Here is a 21604-nt window from a genome sequence, read left to right as displayed (position 1 = left end):
AGACAGCCAAAATGGCACATGACAGCAAAGCAATTGAAGGCCCACCCTACTCACCATTCCCCCGCGGTCTCAATAAATCACGTTTTGTTACTTAAAAAATAAATAAATTACTTAATAAACTTTAATAAATGCGCTCCCCCCACCCAGGGAGGACCAGCGGAAGAACCGGCGCACATCCTGGCGTGCCCCGCGCCTGACCTTCCTCCCATGGTGCAGCGCGGCGGTAGAGAGTCCAACAAGATGGCCGTCGCTGCCGTTTGCTGCCGAGCTGTAGGAGAGGTTTCGGGTCCACGGCTCGCTCTGGCTGCAGCGCTGGCCACATGAGGCTGAGGTGAGTGGCTCCCTCTTCCCTTCCTTGTCCCCCCTCGCCTGCGCACGGCCCTGGGGACACTCCCCGTCTGGCAATGGGTCCACGGATCATCAGTTGGGGGAGGGTTGCTGGCCCCGCAGGAGAGGTTTGCACCCAACGGGGGTTGCCGCTCATGCAGGAGAGGTTTGCACAGAGGGTTGCCGGGCCCACAGGAGATTTTTAAAAATCACTTTTAAAATGTTCATATTTACGTAAGATGGTTGCCGATCACTTTCTCAACTATAATACTTACGTAAGATAGCCGCCGCATCCACACATGCGCAGTTGGGGGAGGGTTGCCGATCAGAGGGGGGCAGGATCCACACGAGTGATGGGAATGGCGGCCAATGAGGGGAGGGGGGGGTGGTGAGGAGAGCTCTCCTGCTGCTGGAGAGTTTTGGATCAGTTGGGGGAGAGTTGCCAGGCCTGCAGGAGAGGTTTGCACCCGCGGGAGTGCCCGCAGGAGAGATTTGGATCGAACGGATCCACGCCCGTCTTAGTAACCTATAAACCTGTGTGTCTTTGGAATGTGGGAGGAAACCGAAGATCTCAGAGAAAACCCACGCAGGTCACGGGGAGAACGTACAAACTCTGTACAGACAAGCACCCATAGACAGGATCGAACCCGGGACCCGGGGCTCTGGCACTGTAAGGCAACAACTCTACTGCTGTGCCACCATGTTCCCCTTTGGTGTAATCTTGATTTGGAGATAACGATCGGCATTTGGCAGAAATATCCACTCAACAGTGATTTTCAATGTTCGTTATAGACTGGATCTTCAGCATTCAGAACTCATAGCTGGTGAAGCCATGCTTTAAAATATCATCACATATTCAAGATATAGAATTTTGGCAATGACTTGAACATCACATTTAATTAACTCAGCTGCCATCCTAACAAATAGCATTCTGTAATAAAAAAAAAATTGGTAGAAATGCTCAACAGGTGAGGCTGCATCTGTGGGAAGAGAGGCCGAGATAATATTCATCAGATCACTTCTTTGATGTTATTATTAGCATTCGATCCTCGTAACACTTACTGAACATGTGTAAAGCAGTGACTCTTATTCAACTACAACTGATGATTTCAATTGCAATTCTGAGACACAAAAGTCCATTTTTTTCTCTCTGATAATCTCATCTAGGATTCAAGTGCAATGTCGTTCATGTTTTATTCTTTTGATTTCTGCTTGCATTTAACATGAAAGTCTCAGGGTAAGGGTGATTATTAGAAGCAAGTCACAAGCTAAAGGCCCGTATAAGTCTTCAGTCACATCATTATTCTCGAATGGTGAAGGTTAATTAATGAGTTATGGCGCATGGATTCAGGGTAGGCCTTCATAGTGTAGATGTTGGTTTGGAAGAGGTCACTGATGTTGGGTTACTCATCCTTCCATTTAGTAGATTTTATGAGGTCAATAGTGATGGTGTCATTTCAGTGCATTGAGATGCATGCAGTCGGTCGTCCAGGTCTCAAAAGCGTAGTGGAGAGCAAGGATCCTTGTCGTCAGGTAGGCCATGAGTGTCAAACCTGCTCTCAAATCTTGATCTTCAAATATCCCTTTTCTCAATAGGTCAAAGAATGGGATTAAAAGCTGTGGTGAATTTTACCATCAATGTCTCTTTTGCTCACTGGGACTTGTCATTGCACCAGGACCTATCTCAATCTTTCCCCTGCAAAGCTGCACTCCCAAAAGACAAATTCCCTGCAGGATGGAACCATTGGAATTTAATACAAAGAAATGAAAGGTGTTGCATTTTGGGAAGTTTAACATGGTCAGGACCTACACAGTGTATGGTAGTGCTCTAGGGAGTGTTGTGGAGCAGAGGGATCTAGGAGTGCAGGTGCAAGGTTCCTTGAAGGTGGAGTCGCAGGTAGATAGGGTGGTCAAAAAGGCGTTTGGCACATTGATCTTCATCAGTCAGAGTATTGAGTATAGACGTTGCGAGGTCATGTAGTCATTGTATAAGACATTGGTGAGGCCGCATTTAGAGTATTGTGTTCAGTTTTGGGCACCAAGTTATAGGAAAGATGGTGTCAAGCTTGAAAGGGTAGAGAACTAGAAGGTCTGAGCTATAGGGAGTGGTTGATTAGGTTGGGAGTCTATTCCTTGGAGCGCAGAAGGAAGAGGAGTGATCTTATAGAGGTGTATAAAATCACGAGAGGAATAGATTGGGTAGATGCACAGAGTCTCTTGCCCAGAGTAGGTGAATCGAGGAGCAGAGGACATAGGTTTAAGGTGAAGGGGTAAAGATTTAATAGGAATCTGAGGGGTAATTTTTTCACTGAAAGGGTGGTGGGTGTATGGAACAAGCTGCCAGAGGAGGTAGCTGAGGCAGGGTCTATCCAAGCATTTAAGAAACAGTTAGACAGGTACATGGATAGGACAGGTTTGGAGGGATATGGTCCAAACTCGGGCAGGTGGAACTAGTGTAAACATGTTGGCCGGGGTGGGCAAGTTGGGCCGAAGGACCTGTTTCCACACTGTATCACTCTGTATGATTCTGTAACCAACAGGAAATTGATCAACCTGTGACTTACTGAATAAATAGCTGGTCTAAACGTTAAAATTGTCAGACACATCCCACACTAATGGTAGTAAGCCATGCACCCACTCACCGACAAGTCCCGATATCAAAACCCATCCACATGATTTTTTTTCAAATAAGTGAAGTTAATTGAAAACAATTTTTTTAGTCATCAGAGCAGATGATATGCATAGAAATAATGCAATTTTGCGAGCTCAAACACCTGCTGACTGACACATTACACCGCTCTGCAAAGACATCAGAATGAAGTCTACTGATGCCAGCAAGCAGATATGTCAGTAAGCCATTCCAGTAGCACAGAAGCTCCCAGATGTGGGTGGTGATCCAAGATGGCAGGTCATCATTAAAGAAAGGAAAATTAAAATATAAATAGTTCTTAGGAGATTCACGATTGCTTATTTGAAGGTACACCTTTCCAGATAAGTCCTAATATGTCATTTATATCTTTTTACGATTATTATTAATGTTTTAATGGTTTTATTCGTATTATTACAGTGTCAGCGGTGTAATTGGCTTTCTGAGTCACCGTCATGTTGAAATATCATCAGTGCCTTCAGTGTATTCAAAAGTAAAGCTGTATAACTATTGTGGGCTTCTATTTATTTTGGAAAAAAAATCATTACAGTCAATATCCCCTTGCAATGGTTTTACAATGTAGCTAAGGTAGTCAAAATGCTTTGAACTTGCCCGATGACTCCTTGCTCACACTTTATGTTTATTCCTGACTACTTCTTGCTAAGTCACAGTTATTCTCTTCATTTTTGGTTCCTTATAGACACTTCACATCTAAAACATTTGTGCAGCTAAAAGAGGACCAATGGAAATCAAAATGTATGTGTTTCAATGGTTCTGGTGAAAACTCAGTAAGACTGCAAATTTTCATAGATATTTATTATTGCATTTTACTATTCTAAATTTTGCTCACTAAAATAATTATTTTGAAAGTTATCACTGCATCAATATTGAATGGGCTTTTTTTTTTTTTTGCCAGGACTAAATGAAATAATAACACTGAAACCCAAAAAAGTCATAAATTGTTACAGTCATGGGAGCTTCATGATTTCTTTGTGCTGTTTATATATTCGGCTCAAATTTCTTCGGAACCCACAAGACTTCAGGGGAATTGCAAGACTGAATTTCTGCTTGCCATATTGCAACTAGCTCATTATTATTACAGTGGACAATCAAAGTCAAATTCAATCTAACTAACATTATTAAAAAAGGAGGAATGGGTCATTTATCTTATTGATCTTTGACAGACACTGCTGTGCACAATTTGCCCACTGCATATTCTTACATCACAATAATGACTACATGCAAACCTCTTTAATTGCCAAGAGCTTAGGGGCATCCAATGTCAAGAAGGGTGGACTCTTTCTTAAAGTTTCAGTCACCATGACAATTGAATTACCATCAAATTGTTTCTGTTGATTTTCTGTACTCAAAGGATCCATCAAAAGTGTACCCACGAGTGTAATTAAAGGGCCTGTCCCACTAAGGCGATTTTTTAGGCGACTGCCGGCGACCGTCAAAGTCGTAGCAGATCGCCAAAATTTTCTTTTACCCGACGACAATGACCACGAGTCAGGTCGAGATTACACCGTCTTCGGAAACATCGCGAAATTCCCACACTGTCAATGCTTCTCCGGCGGCATCATTTTTGCTGAAATCACTGACAAGTCGGTAAGGACTTGAGAGTTTTGAAAACCAAGTTTCACAGTAACAAGGCATAAACTGGATTGACTTCCAGTTTACTAATAGCAGTATTAAGAAATTTAATTTTAAAAGTGGTTCAGTGGATTTTTGTGCGGAGTGTGGGCATTCTTTGAAAATGTACAGGAGATGCATATCTGGTTTCTGGGTTGCTTATCTGGGTTGGGAGCTTACTTTAAATGTAATCGCTGATGGTCATAAACATCGCAAAAATACCCACGCTTACCTGACCATTAAACTGTGGCCTCCAATCTACCTGTCAAATGTCCTGACGGTAAATAAATTGGTTAAACACAAGTATTTTATAGTATCTTTACTTATTTTAATATTACGTGCTTCTAAATGCATCTAAGACAACCTGGCAAACCTGGGGACAGCATGCGATAGCGCCCGCAATAAGCAACGATATCTGGCAACAAGCCAGCTGTCGCCAAGAAATTTCACTCCAGTTGATTTCTCAGCGACACGCTGAGATCCATTACGGTTCTTGGAAGACTCCTCACGATCATGCCCATGACACACCGGCGAACTGTCGGCGACAGCCTAGTCACCGGCAGTCGCCTGAAAATCACCTAAGTGGGACAGGCTCTTTCATAACCAACAGCTTTCACACAAGAAGATATAGACACAAAATGCTGGAGTAACTCAGCGGGACTGGCAGCATCTCTGGATAGACGGAATAGGTAGACGTTTCGGGTCGAGACCCTTCTTCAGACTGAGAGTCGGTGGAGAGAGGGAGACACAGAGATAAGGATGTGTAAGGTGTGAAAACGAGACAACAAAGGGGCAGAGATTCAAGGAACATGTGAAATAGATCATTGTTAGCTAGAAGTTGACAGTGAAGCATCTGCAGTTTCTTCCTACACAGCTCTCACCCAAAACATACTACTGTAGCTAAGTGCATACTCGATCAATAATTCAGTCTAGATTATACATTAAAGATTCCCTTAACTTTGAGTTTTTACTCCCCCAAAACACAACCAAGCAATGCCTGATACTTCTATTAGATTCATTTCCCTTCAAAATTATTGGTGTTCTCCTTGGCATTGCTATAACGTCAAAACAGACAATGGAACACCAGGGGCAGTTTCTTGATGCCATTCTCCAACAGACTCCACCTTTGCATCCATGAAGTTGGCAGGAAGCAGTCAGACTGCAGCCATCATAAAAATGCTATGGCTTAATTGCTTGGGTTTTAAAGGCACCACAGCGTGAAAGCACTGCATGATTCAGGGAAGAGATTGAAAAATTCGTAAAAGATTTGAAATGCACATCAACGATGGGGTTGGGAGAGAAAAGAAGGACAAACAGAATCTGGTTTGATTGCAGCAGGACTGAACCTCAGCAGACTGAAAAAATAAATGCCAGAAGCTATCAGTCTGACAACTTCTGTCATTTTCCAACCCAGTATATTGTTGAGAAGAGTAATGACCCGTAACAGAGAATATTCAGTGTCAGTAATCACCGTGTGGATAGTTTCATGCCCTTTCACCAACATTTTAATTTCCTTAGCTTGTCGACTTTCTGACATTCAAAGTTGAAATTGGATCAGACATGTTCCTTCACAATCACAATCATCAGCGATATCTTTCAAAATACTTGGCGCATTGTCTAGACTCAGATTTAGGTGGCTGAACAGTACGTTTTAAGTACACATTCGTCAACCAGCTCATATGGATTAAAATGAGTTACTTTACCGGTCATGCAAGGCAGGTTTCAGAGGGAACTCCTCTAATTGAACAAAAAAAAATTCAGCATCTTCAAAACCTGATGCCACTTGACAGCACTTCAAAAGTGAATTTACTCTATCATATTTGAGGCAGTAATCTTGTGGACTGGGTTTCCTGCCCATGAAGGAAATCACAGGAGGCACGGCGGACCAGTGGTAGAGCTGCTCCCTTACAGTGCTTGGAGCGCCGGAGACACAGGTTCGATCCCAACTACGGGTGCTGTCTGTACCGAATTTGTACTTTCTGCCCGTGACTGCATGGGTTTTCTCCGAGATCTTCGGTTTCCTCCCACACTCCAAAGACGTACAGTTATGTAGGTTAATTGGCTTGGTGTAAATTGTTCCTAGTGTGTGTAGGATAGTGTTAATGTGCGGGGATCGCTGGTCGACATGGACTCGGTGGGCCAAAGGGCCTGTTCCCGCGCTGTAGATTTGAACTAAAACTAAACCTGTGTTTTTCTAGTAATTGTTCACCATCATCTCCAAGGTGAGCACCTCTGCAAAGATCTATGAAAGCGGGAAAATGGACTTGTTTCCCTTTCTTCTGATATCTTCCATCCTCTTTGCCATTTTCCTTACAACATCACCAGCAAGAGCACTCAACCCAACCAGCTTGGTGATGAAATGGGAACCTGAGAGGAGAGTTGGGAAGGAATGTCACCCATAAGGAAACATAGAAAATAGGTGCCAGAGTAGGCCATTTAGCCCTTTGAGCTAGCATCACCATTCAATATGATCATGGCTGATCATCCAAAATCATTACCCCGTTCCTGCTTTTTCCCCATATCCCTTGATTCCGTTAGCTCTAAGAACTAAATCTAACTCTCTCTTGACAACATCCAGTGACTTGGCCTCCACTGCCTTCTGTAGCAGAGAAGCTGCCTGTCCCGCTGAGTTACTCCAGCATTTTGTGTCTATCTTCCCCGTAAACCAGCATCTGCAATTCCTTCCTACACATGAATGAAACATTGCCTGAAATGGAAATTAGGAACATAATAAGGGAAATAAATACACAGCAGACACAAAGGCAGGCACCAAATAGGGTTAGTACTTAGAAAGGCCAAACTTAAGGCCTCCCTATCCAAATGCATACTGCATCTGCAATGTGTTGGATATTAATGGACAAATTGTCTTAAATGAATATGATCTGATTGCCACTGTAAAAATATGGCTCCACGATGAGCAAAGCTGGTGATCTCCATATTCTGGGTTAGTCGACATGCAGGTACAACGGAGAAAAGAGAAAAGGAGGTGGGATAGTTTTGTTAATAACATCAGTAAAGTAGTTAGGAGAGATCTTGGCTCAGCAGTTCATGTTGGAGATTTAGTACAGGTTGAAATGGGAGCTAAGAAACAACAGTGATTGGAAAACATTGTTGGGAGTTGGTTAAAGGTCTCAAATATGGTAAGAATTAATAAAAAATAATATTAATATGCAAATTAAATATGTTTGTTACAGAGATAATGTGGTAGTCAGAGGTAGTCAGAGCGGATGGCATGGTAGTGCAACGGTAGAGTTGCTGTCTTTCAGCGCGACAGACCCAGGTTCGATTCTGACCATGGGTGCTTGTCTGTACAGGGTTTGTACATTCTCCCCATGACCTGCATAGGTTTTCCCCGGGAGTTCCGGTTTCCTCCCACACTCCAAATAAGTACAGGTTTGTCGGTTAATTGGCATGGTAAAAATGTAAATTGTCCCTAGTGTGTGTAGGATAGTGTTAATGTGCAAGGATCGCTGGTTGGTGCGGACTCAGTGGGCCGAAGAGCCTGTTCCTTGCATGTAACTTTAAACAAAACTAAACTAAAACAAACTAACCTAAAAAAAATAGATTTTGGTGCAAACTAAATTATTGTTAACAATGGAAAGAAAGATTTTTTTCAGAAAGCGTAGGAGATAGATTTTTAAAAACCACATATTGAAGAATTAAAGATGGAACAGGCTATTTTAGATCAATTAGCCAATAGTGTTGTTCAATTAGCTAATATTGCTGCAAAGGAGCCACTAGAAAACTGACCATATTACGATCGAATTTCACTTTAGATTTGACAGTGAATTGAAGTCAAAATACTAGCCACGCAAAATCTGCAATAAAAGTAATAAATACTGGAAACACTCAGTGAGTCAGCCAGTTTTATTCTCTATCTCATTCCCACTCTGACCTATCTGTCTATGACCTCTTACTCTGTTACAACAAGGCTGAACAGCAACTTGAAAAACAGCGGCTCATTTTTCATCTGGGGAAATTGCAACTCTCAGGGCTCAATATTAAATATTGCAACTTCAGATAACATGATTCCTCTGTCTGTATCGGAAGTGGCAGACCATCTATGATACTGGCTCCATTTTCCCCAGTCCATTAGCAAAGCCTGATCTGTTGGACATATTTGACATCCTTGCAATTCGCAACTTCTACTTTCTTTTAATGGCACTCCATAGGCAGGGTTCTATTCTTGAGAAAGCGGATGGGGCTCGGATAGGATAGAATATATGTGGAGAAGATGTTTCCACTAGTGGGAGAGTCTAGGATCAGAGGTCTTAGCCTCAGAATAAAAGAACGTATCTTTAGAAAGGGGATGAGGAGGAACTTACTTGGTCAGATAGTGGTGAAACTGTGGAATTCATTACCACAGATGGCTGTGGAGGCCAAGTCAATGGATATTTTCAAGATGGATATCAACAGATTCTTGATTAGTAAGGGCATCAGAGGGAATGCAGAGAAGGCAGGAGAATGGGGTTGAGAGGAAAAGGTAGATCAGCCATGATTGAATGGTGGAGTAGACTTGATGGGCTGAATGGCCTAATTCTGCTCCTAAAACTTAAGAATTTATGAGAACAGTTTGTAACTCAGACAGCTTGCAAGTCACAAATGCAGCAGTGAACCAACTTCAGTCACAGCAGAGGATATCAACCATTTAAATAAATAATACATAATTTGCAAGAAATATATTTTGTTTCGTTTAGTTTAGGTATACAACTCTTGGAGTGCGGGAGGAAAAAGAGGATCTCGGAGAAAACCCACACAGGTCACGGGGAGAATGTACAAACTCCATACAACAGCACCCATAGTCAGAATCGAACCTGGGTCTCTGACGCCGTAAGGCAGGAGCTCTACCGTTACGCCACTGTGCCTGCCCATGTTTCTTTGAGGCACAGAGATACAGCAGGAAATGTGGTCTGCCATGTATTATAGGAAAAGTTAAAAAATACATAAAATCTAAGGAAAAGATTTATAAAGTTGCTCAAAAAATCAATGGAGATTTTGGAGTGCTTTAGAATTCAGCAAAGAACAATCAAGAAATTAACAAGCAAAAGGAAAATAGAACGTGGGAGTAAACTGGAAGAAACATAAAAGCATAGTGTAATAGTTTCTATGAACATAACATGGAAATGGCCACCAAGGGCCATGTATTCCTTACAGATAAAGGAAGAATTGCAGAATTAAGTAAATAGTTTGTGTCTGTCTCCACAGAAGGTTACACAATAAAACCACCAGAATTACTGGAGACCCACGAGTCCTCTGGAAACAAGAACCCAAAAGAGTATCAGTAAAGACATGCTACCAATGAGCTTGAAAACTGATTAATCCTAAAGACCCGATGATCAATGACGCAGAATTTTGAAAGTGGTAGCTGTAGAGTTAGTAGATCTTCCAAAATCCTGCAGATTATGAAATAATGGCTGCAAATCGGACAGGAGCATATGTGACCTTAACATGACTTATTTGAACATTGAAATATAAATCCAGCTGTTGAATTTAATCTGCATTCAGTGGTTGGATAATAAAGCAAACTTCATATTGCTATAGAGGTTTGACAGTTAACAAATTTCCTTGTATTAAGTCTAATCCATTTCGAGCTAGAGCATGTGGAATTGTGGGTTTATGCCAGCATATTTAACAGAGCGAAGACAAAAGGAACGTATAAACAGATCCGTCTTGAGATTGGAGTGATACTACATAGGAGATTGGAGAGATTGGTTGAGATTGGAGTGATACTACATAGAGCAGAACTTAGACTCCAATCATTCAAAAACTATCAGCAATTTAGGAGGTTGAATAGGCCAAATAGAGCATTTTCAAGTTTACTGATTGTACAAAACTACGTATGAATGTTAGGAAGGTTGGGAATATCAAGTAATGTAGACCTTGAAGCCTTTTTGCATATCCAAATGGCCTCAAAGCCATGGAGAAATTGTGGAAAAATGTGAGGTTACCCACTCTAGTAGAAAAAAATGCTGATTTCTTTAAACGATGAGAGATTGAGAGGTATTGACCTTCAAAGGAATCTAGCTCCCCTTTCCATATAAATCTCTGACATTCAATGTACATGTGCAGTAGGCAGTTAGGAAGGAAAATGTTGCATTGGTCTTCATTGCAAAAGGATCTATACACTGTAAATGGCTCAATTGTAATCATGTATTGGCTTTACACTGACTGGTAAGCACACAACAAAAGCTTCTCACTGTACCTCGGTACTTGTGACAATAAACTAAACTGAAACTGATTTAAGTACACAAGTAAAGATTCTTCACTGCAATTATACAGAACCTTGTGAGGTCACACATGGAGTATTGCGTCTAACTTTGGTCATCTTATTTAAAAGGGATTATAGAGGATGCACAGTGAAGAGTTATCAGATGATTCTTGAGATGGCAAATGTTTCATATGAAGAGAGACTGAATAGACTTGACTCTGTTCTGTCAAGTTTAGAATAAGTACTTAGAAGTATATATATATAAGTATAAGTGGAAGTATATAAGTACTTATAAGCTCTTAAACAGCATGACTGTGGGGATATAGCAAAGATGCCACTCCTGGATGAGGAGTTTAGGAGCAGGGTTTCCAGTCTCTAATGAGGGGTAGGTTATTAGGAAGAATTCCTTCAGTCAGCCAGTCAGTAAATCTTTGGAATTCTCTATCCTGGAGGTCTGTGGAGACAGTCATTGATTGCATTCAAAATAGAAATCAATCGATTTTTGGTCATGAGAGGAAATAAAAAGATATGGGGAGAGGACAGGAAAATTATGTTGAGTGAAAAGATCAGTTGTAATCTTGCTTGATGGTGGAGCAAGTTCAAGGAGTCTTCTGCTGCTGCTATTGTAATGTTGTTTTCCCTCATGGAGAGCAATCAATAGATAAATATTTTATTTAGGTATCCAGAGAGAGGAAAAATCAAACTAATTGTGAGAGGCAGTTTTAGATGTAGCCCACACACTGCACACAACAATTCAGCTTGCAAGCAAGACATCGTTTAAATCCCTTGAAAATAGTTAACAGTAGGTAAAAAAAAAACTCTGCAGGAATAAGGGTTGACTTTTTTTTCTTCAACAGCTGAAAGTCAGATAAAATTAAGCAGCCACATTTAAGTTGCGGTATTGATTTAATGAGAAATGAAACTGATTGGATTCATTGGGGAAGCTGGTTGACTCTCGTCCTAACGTAAATGCTTTTGAATAAGATCAGTTACAACTTCAATGCTCTGATGGCAAAACCTCCCACATGCATAGCATATAAATATTCAAGAACACACTGAATTAACTTGCAGAAGCTAAGAGTCTTTAGATGGAATCATAAATGCACTGAGCGAATATTAAATCTGCATAGATTTGCTTCTTTTGAATTTAAATAAGTGAAACTGCTTCAAGGTGTTGTTGATTTTCTCTTTTGCTAGTAATGGTCTTGTTAAGTCACCAAAATTTTATACAGGTGTTTATACTGCGGCGAAGAAATAAAAGTTAGCAACCTTAAAATAACGATCATCTATGAATATTGAGTGGTAATGTTCTTTCGTGATATGAACTGCGCTGATGACACAAAGAGTTTCTTTGCCATTAACTTTTCAAATCAAAAAGCATCCTCAGATGTCATTTTATGTCAACCATTGATCTTACACATTCTAGTAATTTCCTTATGAGTCGACATCTGCAGTGCGGTGTTTGCTGCAAATTAATAAGAATTGAAAATGTTCAGACAAGAGAGCTCTGTGACAACTATTACAAAGGACAGCTGTACAGGATTCAGCAGCACAACGGGCTCTCCATTGACTCAGCCTTGCATTACACAAGAGAACTCCATGGGTACAACAGTGCATTACACAAGAGACACACAGATTCGGGAGTGCATTATATAGCAGTCATCCAAAGTGACATTCTGTGAATTAAATAAAGCAGTCCACACTGAAGCATGAGTGAATACGAAAAAAAACTAGCACGAAGGGTATTAGATGCTGACACATGGTGTAAAATAAAATGTTCTCCTTTTCACAGCTCCTAATTCATCTCAACACATGCTCAATAAATATTCTTGTAAAAAAGTAATTAGATAATCTTGTCTTTGAAATTACTTTACTTTCTTAGATATTATGCATTAAGTACAAAAACTTAATGCATCATTATGAATTAGTTTTGCCTGCAACTCTAACAGACAAATAAATTTGTAAGAAAATGTGTTAATAACTTGGTGGTAAAATAAACAGGGCCATTTTATGGGCCTTTGAATATATATATGTTACATCAAATTATTATTTTTAGAGATAAAGTGTGGAAACAGGCCCTTCGGCCCACTGGGTCCACGCCGGCCAACGATCCCCGCAAAGTAACACCATCCTATACACACTTGGGACAATTTTTACATTTACCAAGCCAATTTACCAAATACCTGTATGTCTTTGGAGTGTGGGAGGAAACCAAAGATCTCAGAGAAAACAAATGCAGGTCATGGGGAGAATGTACAAACTCCATACAGACAGCACCCATTGGGATCGAACCCAAGCGCTATAAGGCAGAAACTCTACCGCTGCGCCCTGTCCCTCACTTTCAAGAAATTTTCTTACCCTGGGGTTCTACCTCTCCCAGGCTCCATTTTCAATTCTGAGTACTTGTTGAATCAAATCTATTTGTTTCTATAATTGTGCCCCCCCCCCCCCCCCCCCCTACCACATCTACCAGACCAACATATGGTCAATGGTCAACTTCCCATTAGAGACTTGCTGGAAATAATGACCTCACATTAAGGTCATATTTTTCAATACTCTAAGTCACCATTTGTAAAGAATGTCAATTGCCATGTGTGATTGCAACCTGAAACCGAATCTGGTTTTGCTTGTCAAAATGAATCACACAGTTCTTCCACAACTATGCAGTGTGGATAGGCATATGTGCTGGCGTTGGAGAGGGTCCAGAGGAGGTTTACGAGAATGATCCCAGGAATTAATCGGTTAACATATGATGAGCTTTTGATGGCACTGGGCCTGTACTCGCTGGAGTTATAAAGATGATGGGGGACTCTCATTGAAACTTCCCGAATAGTGAAAGGCCTGGACAGAGTGGATGTGGGGAGGATGTTTCCACTCGTGGGAGAGTTTAAGGCCAGAGGCCATAGCATCAGAATAAAAGGACGTACCTTTAGAAAGGAGATGAGGAGAAAATGTATTTAGTCAGAGAGTGGTGTATCTGTGGAATTCATTGCCACGGTGAAGGCCAAGTCAATGGGTATTTTTAAGGCAGAGATTGGTAGATTCTTGATTAGTACAGGTGTGAGGGATTATGGAGAGAAGGCAGGAGAATATGGTTGAGAGGGAAAGATAGACCAGCCATGATTGAAAGGTGGTGTAGATTTGATCGGCCAAATGGCCTAATTCTCCTCCTATAACATATGAACCTATTTCTCAGTGCTCAATGTTAAGAACTTATCAAGCTCACATGACTCCGTTCTAAGTCCTGTCATATTTCGGTCATCGTACCTAATCTACAGATAACTTTTTGCAGACCAAGAGGAAAGTGAAGGAAGAAAGTGACTTTTTGTCTCCTTAATCAATTGCCTTGAGTTACAATATTGGATTCACAGTGGAAAGATGAAGAAGGCGAGTACATTGCCTTATCAAATACAGACAGCAAAATGAGTGAGAGCAAGAAAAGCTCAAGTGGGAGAGCAAAATAAACCTTTTGCATGATCTGAACTTCATATTTAGGTTTTCAGTGTGGACTGACTGACTGACAGTAATTAACATTATTATGTTGTTAAAATGTACTTGGATAGAAATTGGATAAGACTTAAATTTATTTGGCAAGTCTTGTTCATGTCTACCAAATAATCACTGCAATTTCATGTCATTCAATGCAGTTCAATTGTAAACCCAGATTATTCTGCCAGTTTAAAGAAAAAACCTAGTGCAGTGGCTTCACCTGGTCACCGAAAGATCAAGAACATTGAGTGCTTGAAGAGCCATAAATTAAAAGGTCAGTTGGAAAGAATAATTGAATGGAAGAGTCCATTTATCAAAGCATGGACATGATGAGCTGAGTGGTCTCCTTTTGAGCCGCAAATTTCTATGATTCTATAATCTTACTAAGAAAGTGAAGAATTATTACAAATAGAACATTTTCTTTAACCAATTGCCCAACTGACTCTATTGGACAAGAGATTGATTATTTGTTGAAGAAGAGTGAGTAAAGAAGACATCTTTTAGTATGAATTAAAGGTGTTAAGAAGTTCTCAAATGACATGGAGACAGATTTCAGGTGAATTAATTCCGTTAAAAAATTCTCCACTCAGGGAAATCACTATACTTTGCTACTCCGTGTACGAGTACACTCAGAGTGTTTTGTGCAAACCTTTAATAATAATAATGCAATGATTTGCAAGTAGGAAAGGTTGCTCTGTAACATGATGGTCATTTTGATCAGATTGTGTCCAGGTATTCAAGCATAGACCTTGAAATTATATTGCACAGCATATATTTTCTGTCCAATAAGTAAATTAATTTTAAGGAAAGATGTTTGGTAAGTAAAATTGCAACTCAGCATAATAATACCAAGTGCCTCCTATAGCAGAATAATAGCATAATAATACGCAGCCAGGCCTACCATGGGTACTGATCTCCACATCATGGAAAATATCTACGGAAGGTGCTGTCTCAAAAGGCAGCCAGCATCTTCAAGGACCTGCAACATCCTTGCCATGCTCTAACTTCACTCCTGCCATCGGAAGAAGGTTTAGGCGTCTAAAAACTGTAACGCCCAGGTTCAGGAACACCTTCTTTCCAATAACCATCGTGCTACAAACTCTAACTAAACTCCAAACTACAAACCACCTTGGTTGCACTGGGGACATTGGGCTTTCTTCTATTTTTTCCACTATATTAGGATTTTTATTTATTGGATATTTTTTTTCTGTGTGTTTACGATATTATCTATTGGGTACTGCGTTTACACACCTATTGTGCTGCTGCAAGTAAAACTCATATTGTTCCGTTTCAGTACATATGACAATAAAATGCTCTTGACTCTTGAGGTGCCTGGATATGCATAATGGAGTCCAATGACAGATGGTACAGTTCCCATACAAAAGCAGACCAGTGCTGTATCTGAAACTTGGTTTCTCATAACTTAGAGGAGATTGTTCTGAAAGATCTCAGCTTGGTGATATTGTGCTGAAATCCATAATCTATGACCCTCAACCAATGACCAGCCAATTTTCTTACAGACAAATGATGGAACCTTCAACACTGTAAGAAGGCTAATGTTATTCCCTGCCATCTGACACATGATATCTTAGGCCCCCTTGCTTTTTAGAACCTCCAAAAACTCCTTGTTAGTCCACTCTGTGCATGCAGTGTGCACCATTTTCAAAATGCCTCAAAAACTCTGACAACACCATCAAACCTGAGACCCCTATCCCAAGAAGGACAAGAAGAACAGGCATCCTTTGCAAGGTCACACATCACTATGACTTGGAAATATGTCACTAGTCCTTATCCTCAATGAATCTAAATTCTGCAGGTCCGTACACAACAGCATTAAGTTAGTACCGTTACACAAGGCCTGTGGAACTTTAAGAAAGTGGCTCACTTTGACCTTCTCAAGAGCAATGGGCAATAAATGCTGACCTTGCACCAATCACTTACTGTGGCTTTCCATGCAAAGATATGCCCTGAGTCCCATATCTGTCAAAGAATGTTTTGTATGAGGAACTTAAAAAAATCTTAAGCTAAAATACAACATATTGTTAGCAATGTTTGTTTTACTGTCGTATGTTTCATCATTAATATCCCTGTTTTATATCTTTTACCTTATCACAATGTTTCTGCTAATCTTTTCTCTCTCTCCACTTAGCCTTTCTTCCTCGTTTGCTTGAAATGTCTTCTATCAATAATTCTCTCCCAGATCTGATCAGAACTCACTTGCCGAAAAAGTTATCCCTCTACCTCGCCTGCCTGACTCTCTGAGGACCTCCATCATTTTCAGTTGTAATCTCACGCAGTATTTTGCTTTTCTATTAATTCTAACCCACATTTAACAGGTGTGGGCTGCCACACGCCCACCGGCAGATATTATTCCCACCCTTTGAATTACAGATTGATAAATTGACTTCGTATAATATCCACTCTCATTTTCTGTTATCTCAAAAGAGTCATTTTCGTGTATATATTACCCTTCATTCCTCAATGCCATTAAATGTCATAAGAGAGGATCGAGTCTTTTACTGAAATGCTGAAAGGAGATTACAATTGGCAGCACTGAATAATTCAAGGAGGAGGATATCTTCAATACCATCTTTCTTCCACTCTTCATTTCCACTGCCACATCACATACTACCAAGATCAGACATAGCTTTTTAAAAAAATATTCTACATACTCTCTCAGGGCACTAGACTCAACAGCATTAATTAGTTCATTTATCCTGGAAGCTCAGTTCCGTGCCACTGAGCACTTAAATATTAATGCCACATTAAAGCAACATAATAAATACAGAAAATATTAAAAATATTGCTGAGCAAGACCCACTGGCAATGAATAACAGGTAAATAAATGTGAAACTGGCAACCAGTTGGATGTGATTATGCTGACCAAATGTTATCAAGACGCAGGTAATAAATTATTTTAAAATTGAATCAAATAACCTTTGTTAAACTGCTCAAGGTGTCACCCATTTTACTATATTACTAGGATTTAAAGAGGTGACAACAATGAATTGGTGATTTTGCTGAACATTCTTTGTACATGCCTGAAGAAAGGCATTGTGAAAATGTGCAGGTAATAATGATCGGTGGAATTATGTTATAATGGAACTGGAATTGATATTCATCCTCTATTCTATGTACTATTAACATGTACATACTGAGATTCCCTTCTGAGCCTGGCCAACTTATGTACATTACTTCTGCACATCATCTGCTTAGCACACATGGTGGAGGATTACATTCCACTGTATTACATTTCTAAATGTAAATGGGTTTTTAATTAAATCAAAATTATTTTTTTCCATTGAACATCTCAGTATCATAATGGCATCTCATGGTTAATTAAGTTTATTATAGCGTCCCTTGTTTAACCATAATTATAAATTATCCTTTTTTAAATAAAAATGCTTTGCTCCCTGGGCTTCCGGCAAAAAATAAAACTGTTGCTGACATCTCTGAAAGTTTTATTTCATATAATTGGCATCACAAACTTCGGAGCAATGTAGACTTTCATGCATTGGAACCTAGCAAGGGTTTGTAAAGAAACATTTTACATGATACAGCCATTTCACCTCTTGAAACCTGCGCAGTAACAGATATATTGATTTAGTTTTCTTAATTTTCTTAATGCACAATTACATTTCCCATGGTATTAGCTGCATAAGTAATGTCTCCGAGCCTGTCTCAATATTTCACAAACAGTAAACTTATTATTACTGAGTACTAATGACTTTATTGTTGTGAATGTTATAAAGCAAGGTCTACGGTTGTCATACGCTCTATCGGCCTGGTATCTTTATTCCATTTAAACAATGAAAGATTCCTTGGTTGTGATTCCTGAGTTGCTGAGAGTATGTTACCACTTTTACATCATTCCCAGCTAGAAGTTAGTTCATGTTGTTGAAAATGTAATTGCATTATTTATCACAACCAACTCCTTGTCACATTTGAAGGCCAATAGATTCCAAGTAAAACCTCAGGGAAAATGTAAAACAAACCCCTACAACCAATCTGCGGGCTATTTCTGATAGCTAGAAATAGCCATCATTTCAAATTAATGTCTTCACTATAATATTACAGCAAACATGCTTGAGACAAATGATTTCAGTATGTAAGCAAGAATTCACTTGCATTTCACTGAGATGCTTTTGCGTAGCTATGTTCCTGATTTGAAATGATACGATAAAACTTGATAAACATCATGAGTTGAGAACTGATCTATGCTTCAAGGAATACAGTTTCTCATAATTTATCTCATCTTAGGAGACTCAACTGACACTCAGTGTGTCCAAAAAGCAGTCTCGGTATAATTCAATGAGATTCATACCTTTCTTATGTTTTCAGCCCCTTCACGATGTGTAGCAGCTGCTTCCTTGAAGTGTGGGTGGGAACTCCAGATTTTCAATGGAAGGTACTACCACAACATCTTAAAATAACAGCAACACTAAATGCATCCTCTGCCAGTTGAAAGACCTAAGTGTAAAGAATAAAGACTCCAATATTATGTCAATCCAATGCCTTTCACTCAACAATACCACAAGAAAGCAGAAAATATTTCTTTACTGAGCTTAAGTCATTAAAATGTATGGGTTAGTTCTGTAGCCAAAAATGGAAGCTACATCACCTCTGCCACCTTATAATGAAGTTTGGAGAACTGCAAATGACTGAAGCCAACGATATATTTTTAGATTTGCTGTTCCCATGGAAATGGTCCTTTTTTTTCTGTGAAGCTACAATTTAAATTTATTTAACCACCTTTCACAAGTTGGATCCTAAGCCAGCTTCATTAGTTGAAAGTGGGTCAAACTAATCTAAACCGATGTCAATGTGCAATGCAATTTTGCCACAACAATTGCACTTTTTTCTAACGTACACACAATGACCGCAAGTTACTGCTGTTGAAAGCTAGACTTTTCAGTGACAGTTCTTTACTGCTGGGAATGCGTGGTACAATTTTCCTTATGTGGAGGAAGAAAATGCAACAATAATTGACCACATTCCTTCACAGAAGTTGAGAAAAACAATGTACAATAATAAATTTTAAACTGCAGAGGAACTTAATAAAGATGTAACTCCAGTACCTCTGCTGCCTTATATTATTCAGACCTACAACCAAAGAGGAACTCTGAATTCCTGCAACTGAGCCCTTGTGTGAATTTGCTGTTTTCTTCAATTATCTAAATATTAATGCTCATTCTATCATTACTACTCCCCATCTCTCCTTCAATAATGCTCACACGCATTTCGTCACATATCCTAATACCTGTTGATATACCCCCGATTTTTTGTCTGATATTGCCCTTGAATGATTTATTACATTCAAACTTGTTATCTAAATGCAAGTTGTTATTATTATAACCTAGTTAATCAGTTTTGGAAAGATAAAAGAAAGTTGAAATACTCAGTAAGTCAGGCAGTATCTGTGGAAAGAGAAAAAGGAGAAAAAAATAAAAGATGTTAGTCTTAAATTGTAGAGAAGATGGGAGTGAATGGATAGGATATGGGGAATATCTGTGAGAAGAGAGTGCAAGGTTGTTCTGGAGATAAAAATTAGAGGTCAACCAGTTGATTGGTTAATGGGGCCAGTTAGAGAGTTGGAATAACAACAAAGGGGCATAAAAGTTGTGAACTGAAATGTTGTGGACATATCCAGCAGATAGTATTGTGTTATGGTAAGAGAAAAACTGAGGCAATATCACAAACCTTGCATTTCTGCGACAGAGAGGAAAAGTGAGTTGATTGAGGTCATGGAATCAATATTACTGGCTGAAAGATGCCTAAACAGCAGATGATTTGCTGTTGTGTAGGCCCTTGTTATAACCATGCAGGAGGCAACAGACAGATTGATTAGAGTGGGACTGGAATGGACAATTAAGGAGGTAGGCAGCAGGAAGTTCAGTGTTGCTCATGAGAAGGAACAAATAAGGACCCAGTTTGGGGGGACCACCGTGAAGGAGGGGGAAGAACAATGGAGGACCTGGCATGGGGGGACTGCCGTGAAGGAGGGGGAAGAACAATGGAGGACCCAGTGTGGGGGGAACGCCATGACGGAGGGACCGTCGTGAAGGAGGGGGAAAAACAATGGAGGACCCAGTGTGGGGGGAACGACCTGACAGAGGGACCGCCGTGAAGGAGGGGGAAGAACAATGGAGGACCGCGCGGGGGGGACCGCCGTGAAGGAGGGGGAAGAACAATGGAGGACCCAGTGTGGGGGGACCACTGTGAGGAGGGGGAGAGGGGGGGGGGGGGGAGAGCAGAGGAGGAGGGGGGAAAAACAAAAGAGGATCCAGCATGGGAAACTTTGTAACTTTGTCTGCGCTCTTTATGCGGCTACTATTTGGGGACGCAAGCAAAGGATTTCACTGTGACTTGTCACATGTGACAATAAAGTATTCATTCATTCATGCATTCATTCATTCAACTGAATTCAGGTGGTTTACAATAACGTCGTTAATGTGTGTTAGCTTTCCTCAGTCGAGAGGAGACCTTGTTGAGAATACCCAATGCAGTGCACTAGATTGGAAGAAGTGAAAGTGAATTACAACTTTGCTGCAAGGAATCCTTGGGTCACTAGGTAGTGGGAAGGACTTGGTGACTAGTGGGAAGGACTAGGTGAAGGACTAGTTGAATGAACAGGTGTTGCATCCTCGGTCATTTCAAAGCAGGGATGCTGTGCTGGGGGAGGGCATGATTCATGGGGACGGAAGAGCAGAGCAGGGAGTCATGAAGTGAATGGTTGCTAGAAAATTATGAAAGGGGAAGTGGGGGGTAAGATAGGTCAGGTGGCAGAATCTAACTAAAGTCGGAAGTTTAGGGGTTAGGTGGGGTGGGGTGGGGGGGAGGAGGGGGAGATAACATGAGAGACATAAAATAGGTAGGTGAATGTAATTGGAGGGAATACTCTGAGAGCCAGCATTAACTCAATAGGCCAAATGGACTCCTTCTGTGGTGTGAGGATATTTTAGAGAAATATTAAATTGCACACATATTCAATGTATTCACAGACAAAGAGTCAACTATTATCTTTGTGACAAGAATTGCACACATTTTCTGTAAAAGCACTTGTTGTCCTATCCACAAAACAGTTTAGAAACAATTCTCAACATTGGTACGGGACCAGAGTATTACAAATGCTAGACATTTGAGATGCAAGCAGAAAACACGGGAGATGTTCGAAGGGGTAAAAGAGCTAACATATCAGCTTTCATCTGAAAAAGGTCACCATGTAGAGAAAGGTGGGGAGAGGAAGAAAGAACGCCAGGGAAGGTGGAGGGCTGAGGAGATTAATGAGCTAAGAGAGGATG

General features: G+C 40.3%; 1 protein-coding gene across 10 annotated transcripts in view; it reads right to left on the bottom strand.

Moving 5' to 3' along the window:
• Positions 1 to 21604, bottom strand: part of LOC144602325 (leucine-rich repeat-containing protein 4C-like) — a 723850-nt gene that overhangs the window by 145297 nt on the left and 556949 nt on the right. For 9 of the 10 annotated variants that reach the window (XM_078415291.1, XM_078415288.1, XM_078415289.1 and 6 more), the window contains one exon: positions 18628 to 18773. The exons of the other annotated variant lie outside the window; for it this stretch is intronic. The gene's annotated coding sequence lies outside the window, so the exon portion shown is untranslated. The remainder of the gene's footprint in view (positions 1 to 18627; positions 18774 to 21604) is intronic. 10 annotated transcript variants of the gene reach the window in all.

The sequence above is a fragment of the Rhinoraja longicauda genome, chromosome 18, assembly GCF_053455715.1.
Source record: "Rhinoraja longicauda isolate Sanriku21f chromosome 18, sRhiLon1.1, whole genome shotgun sequence".
Taxonomy (NCBI): Eukaryota; Metazoa; Chordata; class Chondrichthyes; order Rajiformes; family Arhynchobatidae; genus Rhinoraja; species Rhinoraja longicauda.
This window is presented reverse-complemented; position numbering and strand designations above follow the sequence as displayed.